Here is a 7500-nt window from a genome sequence, read left to right as displayed (position 1 = left end):
TCCGGGAATGGCTGACGAGACCGGAAGCCCGATGGTTCTTAATGGCTGCTAATAGATTACCTTTGGCTGATTGAGTTTCTAGGGGGTTTTTTTCTGAGGTTTTCTATCCATTTTGGGAGTTCAAAGAGGACTCGACAGTACCTGACAGTCGCTTCTACGCACCGGATTCAGTTTGTCACAAGCCTAACGATCTATCTCATCATTTCGATTGATGATTTATCTCGACCATTTCCGGAACCCATATAGTTGGAATTTTAAAATCGAAAGCTTTCCCCGAATGTTCTGGATGAGGAGTTACGTGGAAGGACCCTTGAGCGATGGGAGTGGATAATTTACTTTGTAGTTTATGTTATAAAGCCGTGGGGTAGCTAAGTAGAGCTTATTTTTATTAAGGAATACCTAAACGGTCATTACCATTCCTTGAGCTGATTTTCGTCCAGATGCAAGGATTACGAATTGAGTAAAATAGCAATTTATAGAAGGATCTTTTATATAAATTATTATTATTCATGCAAGTAAAGACGGGTGGTTTAGAATATTTGTCCATGGAATAGCCACAAACAATGGCCTTCTCAGTAATCTCTATTGGGTATAATACACCAGTGCTTCTTTGAAGCTAAAAAAAATGAAACTTGATGTTTGCTGATTCTAGGACCATTTTCGAAAGACTATTAATGTTCCCCCAAATTCTTCGAAAAGCTGCTCTTGATTTTGGCGAATACGACAATGGCACAAAAACGCAAACATGCTGTTTCAGGCGAAAACATAAGTCAAGATTTCGCGAAACAAAATTGTTATCGACGCTTCGGGCAGTTTTTCGCTTTCCGGCAGAATGCAATGATCTACTTCAAACGAAATCCTTACGTTTGAAGCCAATTGTTTTATTGTTAGACTATGATTCTTTAAACAATTTCTTTCATCTTTTCCCGTACCTTTGAAGACAATTGAATATGTTACTTGTTTTGTTTTGACATTATAAGTATGATGACACAGTGTTTAGATTCAAAACCAGAACTATTCGAATATTCATATATAAATTTAACTATTCACTGTTCATACCTGTTCTGTTAATTTCTTTTCTGACGTTAAGGGCTACTTTGATTTGTTAAAATAATATCTCGCCTAATAATGTTCATCACCGATGAAAGCTAGTACTCATCGTAGTAGGTTCTTTAAAGTGTAGCAAAGAAATTTGTAAAAACAATTTGTAATCTAGCTTTTTTGGATACGTTTTTCAATTCGGCTTAAAATTCAAACGAATTAACAAAATCAATCCCCGAAGTTGGTACACTAGCAACACTCTTGATTGCACCCAATTGCCCCAACCGGAACTACTCGAATGAAAACTAGTTCCACTTCAGCATCCACGGTCCATAGCATCAATTGGCAGCTGTGGCCGATATGCTCTGATAATTTACAGTATCATTGGGCAAACATTACTTAACCCTCTCAACCCCCTCCACGGCCACAACGAGCCACTTTATCATATACATCAACCATCACCATTCAGCCATCCTTCCTGTCTGCCTGCCTGCCTGCCAGCTAGCCAGACCACCGACAGCCAGGTCCGGTCCGGTCCGTTCCGCATGGAAAAAGCGCGTAACGGTGAGCTCCATGCACGTACACCAAGCGCACCAACAACGACGAACAGTGAGCGAGAGCTTTATTGAAACAGTATATCCTAACCAGCGGTAGGGCACCCGCAGGCCCAGGGCCAGCCCTGCGCATCTCATTATCCGTGGAAGATTTATTTACCTCCCCATCAGCCACCCACCCACCCACCCACACCGGCCACCCGAGCCGTGACCCTTTCGTTTATCGTTTTGCGCTGAACCATTCGCTGTGGCAACCGGTTTTTGATCACCGGCATCCCGTCCAGGCCAAACCCGCGGCTAGCGGCGACCTGACGACCACGCCACGATTCCATTTGCGGTTCCAACCCGCCACCGGGGCCGCGGGGACGAAACGTTCATAATTTACGGGGACGACCTCAAGTGTTGATTAAGTACGCTTCCGATAGGTTGATTAATTATTACCGAGCTGTGCGGGAAGAACCTTTAGGTCAATCAAATGATCGAACAGTGGAATAGGACATTGAGACAAAAGCAGCCGGTCGGCCGGTCGGCAGGCCCTTGTAAGCCCTTCCCCATCTTGATCAAACCCCCGGGGCGGAAGAGACCCGAGGTCTTCTATCGGAGAACCATCAATCATGTGTCGGAATGCGAACCCAGCCGCGTAGCTTGTCAAACACAAGCGCTTAGCAGTGTCGGTTGGTGCTGAAAACTGAATGAGATATTGCAGACCACTCCACCTCCCCCTCCCCGGGGGGTCTTCCTCCTCCGACACGACGACATACATATGGTCCAGGGGTGTGACACTTTCTCTCTGTTTGCGTGAGTGTGTGCGCTTTTTAGCTCTCTCGAGTGCGGCGCGATGTTTTTGAAAATAGAAACAAACGTCCGAAAAATGTCGGATGAACAACAATCAACCGCCAATGACTGCCTGACTGCACGCGATGGCCAATGACAACCCATCAATCATGCCGCTTGAGGGTTTTATTTGTTAAACTCTCCGTTATCCATTTCGTGGTCTATAGAGAGAGGGAGTGAGAGAGAGAGAGAGAGAGAGAAAGAGAGAGGAGAGGGGGCGTGATCTGTAAGTGCTCACTTGAGCACGTGCCCGGGATGTTGTGGACCTTGCGGCTACAAACTTTTAAAATGAATCCTTGAAAGATCACTTTGACCCCCGACACGAGTTATTGCGTCAGGCTTGCGTTGTGTGTGAACATGAGCCCCCCCCCCCCCCCTCCGCGGTGTGACCTCGTCGCTTTCCAACAATTCCGGCTCAGTGATTGGAGCGCACACACACACACACACACACCTACACATAGTGCGGCTACAGTATTTCTGTGAAAAGCCAAAGCGACCATTATGTGAACGCTGGAAAGCAATCGAAAGCAATGGGAGCCCCATTTTTTGTGGTCGGATTCGAATCGATTCGAAAAGATGTCCCTTTTTTTTTGGGGGGGGGGGGGGGGGAAGCTGCAGCCGCCGGATGGACGCGGGATTATCGCACACACAAGCGCACACGGACACGGACACGGACGGACGAGTACGAGGACGCAGGACGCGAATGTCAATAATGTTGGCAAATATAAGGGAACACGGAGAACGGCAGGGTGGGATTGAGCGCTAGGCGGAAACGGTTGTTGTTGTTGCGTAGCCGGATTGAAAGCTTGGCCCGCACGGCAAACACGGTTACGGCAATTCCGGGGAAGCGAAAATCGACGCAAAAGTGGCCAACCGAAAGAACCCCCCCCCCCCCCCCCCCCCCGGCACCGCACAGATTGCGTTTCACTCAACCGTAACCAAACGGGTAGCTGCGCGTCCGAACGGTCCTGGGCAAAAGCGAGCGAGGACAAGCGGAAAAGCTCGCTCGAGCGCTCGCTCATTCGCTTATAGTCCGAAAGGGGATCTTCGGTCGCTCGCAACATTCTGGATGGCGAGCTGGCGAGCGAAGTGCTTGCATTATTGATACCAACCAACCCAATAATAATACCCATTCTAAACTGTGTAGCCATAACCAGCGGCGAGCGGCACATGGACACCACATGGCCACACATGGAGTGGGAGTTTGGCTTTTGAAAAGTTTTTCCCTCCAAAGAGGGACGACGCGTCCTTCGAGTCCAAGTCCGTCGCACGGATCGGATCCAGCCATCCAGTGTGGGGTCTAGTGACCACACACACACACACACACACACGCACACAAACATAACAACAACGGATGCGAATCACATAAGCGATTACGTTGCATAAGTTATTAAAGCGCATCCTGCGCTGGCTTCGTTCGTGGCTAATAAGAAGCGTTGGTCCTGTTGGTGACCACGGACCGAAAGAGGCTTACCAGCGGCCATTACCAAACACAATTGTGCAATAACAATTACCGCCCATCCTATACCACCGCTCCCAACGCTCATCTCATCTCATCGAGGTCAGTCCGTCCGTGTCCGTGTTGTGTGGATTCCGAATACAGGATCGGGGGGAGGCGATTGCAGTGCCGATCTCTCTTTCTTTTCCTTTCCAACAAAGAGCTACCGCAACCACCGACCGTTTTTGGTGCACCACTTAACCAAGGTGGAGGTGGCACGACCAAAGATGGACGTCCCGGTCGCCAGGCGGCGGTGACAGGATCCCCGAGGCTGAACTGGAGTGGTGAGTGGTCGACGACAGTCACTAACCACCCTTGTTTTCCTCACTCGCCTCAATAATGTTTTCTCATTTGCATAAGTGCCTGAAAATGCTTTTGAAACACACAGCCCACTATGTTGATGACGACCAGTCGTAGTGGCAGTCGCAGTAGCAGCAGCAGTAGCTACCACTAACTGTCAGTGTCATTCTGCAGGAATTAACCTCTTCTGCTACTAGCGGCGGGGAGGCCTATCCGGTGTTGATGAGGGAGAAAGAAGCTGACAAGTTCCGGCCTATCACAGCTACGCCAGGGGTTGTAGCAGGCAGTCAAGCGGAAGTAGATTATGATCGCTCCATGACAAAGACGCCATGATGCGCCACTGCCAGTACTACTACACACCATCTCGCTCGCTGTCCCTTTTTCAACGCTTGCCAGCCTCGTGACCTGCCCTGATGGTTGCTTCTCCTTGAAGCACGTCTAGACGTTAAGTAAGGAGGTGTTTTTCGCATTTCAATGATGCTGCAGTCAACCCCCTTACTTACGCACCACGACCACAAATCACCAGGGCGCGGTCCCCTGGCCACGAACTCGAACTCGAAAGCTTGTTTTTTCGGCTGGATGCGGGTGGTGAAGGGAAGGGTGGTCTTTCTTAACTTGTCTGGTGGGCGGTTTTCAAGTAATTATGCAAATTTCAATTCAAGGATCTCAAGGCAAAGGCGCCCCGGGAAGGGGATTTTGAGTAATAAGTTGGCTGAAGATTTGAAATGTCACGGAAGAAGAGATGATGTTCAATTTAATAAACGATTTCACGATCCCTTCCTCCAAACCCCAATTTGATGGGAAGGGGGTGGGGAGGAGGAGAAGCCACCCCACAGCTCTGGATGCTCTGTGGGCGGTGTGATATGCCAACCCCACCGTTAGGCTGTACACTTTGTCCACGGGACGGGTCGCAATGGTGGTTTCGGCGAAATCGATGAACATAATTCCTGAGTGTTAATTTGGCCACAAGGGATCGTGTGCCAAATTGCGGTCGCTTCATCCTAGCGCTCTCTCCTTCTCCCTCTCTCTCTCTCTCTCTCTCTCTCTCTCTCTCTCTCTCTTGATATTTCTGCGATAGACGCGATTACCGGTGCTGCGTGTCCGGAGGCGTTTAGCGGCGGAGTTAAAGATTTAAGTGAAGAATTTGCTTTAATCTCGCTGCTCGACTAAATCTGGTATTACGAGGAGGCCATAGAAAGTTAAGATTTTTCCAGGATTTTAATTGGAAAGTCAATCTAAGGAACCATCGACGGACCGAGCGAAGTCCTGCGCTGGCACATGAATCGCAAATTTAAAGAATAGATTTAAAACTCACCCAGGCAACCCCTCGCAGCTCCAGCCCCGGCACTGGGTGGAGTCGAAGTGGCAGAGAAGCTTTCATTGATCCTAGTAGCCCTACGCTGGCTACTACCTCGATCGATCGTCCGGTCGGTACGGCACTGCAATGTGCATTGTACTTAATGAGCTTTGGGCCACGGTGCCACGAACGGTATTCTCGGCGGTATTCCCGAGTTCTTTTCTCTATTTATTTTCATCTCTGATACCGAGAGACCGCCTCCGCCAACAGGTAGTATCGATGGGAAGTCACTTGACGAGGCCAGAGGGAAACTGAAGTACTGAAGCGAGGACCGGTCGGTCCGGTCTTACGCTTTTGAGCGCGAATGCTGTTTGAGCAGAGCGGAATGATGGATTTTCTAAATGGAAAATCAGTTACTTCCGCCACTGGGCATGGGCATGGAGCTGGTGCTTTCGCCGGGACCGCAGAAAAGCGTGGAGAGCCTGTAGCAGATGATGTAGCAGCTCTCTGGGATGTTAATATTTTTAATGCATTCGCTTCGTGCAGCAGCCTCGTGGCTTGTGGTTCGTGGCTTCTGCGGTCCTACGGTGGGTTGTGGTGAATGATGCTACATTATTTATTAAACGAGGACGTCTCGTGATATAGCGTGATAGATGGAAAATGCATTCAGTGGCTTCAACAACAAGCAATGGCTACTCAGGATCGTGAAGAGATAACATCATTTTTCACTCCCAATAGTGGATTTACGCTTGTTGATCAGTTAAGCACTCGAGGATTGCGTTGCTAATTTTAAGAGAGTTACTTGTAGCAAATACCAACAGCAAGTCAGTTTTTCAATGATAGATAATGGCAATTAGCTGAGAGTGGTTTCTACTTTTGTTTGACAAATAAAACTGCACTCGGAGTAATGCGTCTAGTTCATCAAAGCTTTGTAAGTCCCATCAATGAGAAGCGCTTCCCTTGTTTATGTTGACCACAATCTCATATCCTCGGCCGTTCCACTCCCAATGCATATGCTTTCAATCGGAAGCAAATCATACATTCCGTTAAACATGGTATATTGGTTTCATTCATCTCTCATCGAACCAACCACAAGTGATCTAGTGCAAAGACCTCCGCAACATTACATCCCGGATAGATATTAACACACATTCGATTGGCAAACCGAGAGCCCCCCCCCCCCCCCATGGTCCTGGTCCCTTCACCAGGGGTCAGCAAAAGGATAAAAAGCATCAAGAGCGTACGGAATGGGGATGGGTTCGTTGTTTGTGGTTTGAGCACCCCCGGAGTGGGTCTTTGGAGTGTTTTCCCCGCAGTTCGTTCACTGTTCAGTCAACCAAAAACCCGGAAGCAGCCTCATCGACCGATTCTGAATAATGATTGAGCTCTAGTGGGCAGTGGCAGCATCTGCTGCACCCACCACCCCGTGTGTGTGTGTGTGCATGACTCGACTGCATCGAAAGCACGCATGTATGCACTCCGGCACCACCTCACGGACCGTCGCTCTGACCGTGCAAGGAAGTGTCACGCGTGTGTGTGTGTGTTCGTGTGTTTGTGGCATACAGGCGATGACTGTGGTCGCCCTTTTTCATCGGAACACCGTTTGGGGTTTGGCTGAACGCTTCGATTACTTGCCAGCTTCAGGGCAGTGCCGGCCAAATTAGAACGAGACCGACCGACCGACGGACTCGGGACTCGGGACCGGAGCACCACCGAGACCGGTTGTGCCTGCCCTACGAAACAGAAACATGTCGACCGTGAGAATGCGAAAACTTGCGCCACCAAGCCACACACACACACACACACACACACACACACCGCGCACAGGCTGCCAAAGTCCGGTTCGAGACACAGAGCGACAGGGGCCTACGGGGCCATCTGGTCCTGCAAATTATCTGGGGAGCAGGGAACCGTTGCCCAAAACTGGAGGCTAGTTTCCCTCTGAAACGCGTCACGGCAGACCAGACAATAGGAAG

General features: G+C 49.3%; 1 protein-coding gene across 1 annotated transcript in view; it reads left to right on the top strand.

Moving 5' to 3' along the window:
- Positions 1-7500, top strand: part of LOC125959948 (lachesin-like) — an 18916-nt gene that overhangs the window by 1652 nt on the left and 9764 nt on the right. The gene's annotated exons all lie outside the window — the stretch shown is intronic.

This window comes from Anopheles darlingi, chromosome 2 (assembly GCF_943734745.1).
Source record: "Anopheles darlingi chromosome 2, idAnoDarlMG_H_01, whole genome shotgun sequence".
Taxonomy (NCBI): Eukaryota; Metazoa; Arthropoda; class Insecta; order Diptera; family Culicidae; genus Anopheles; species Anopheles darlingi.
This window is presented reverse-complemented; position numbering and strand designations above follow the sequence as displayed.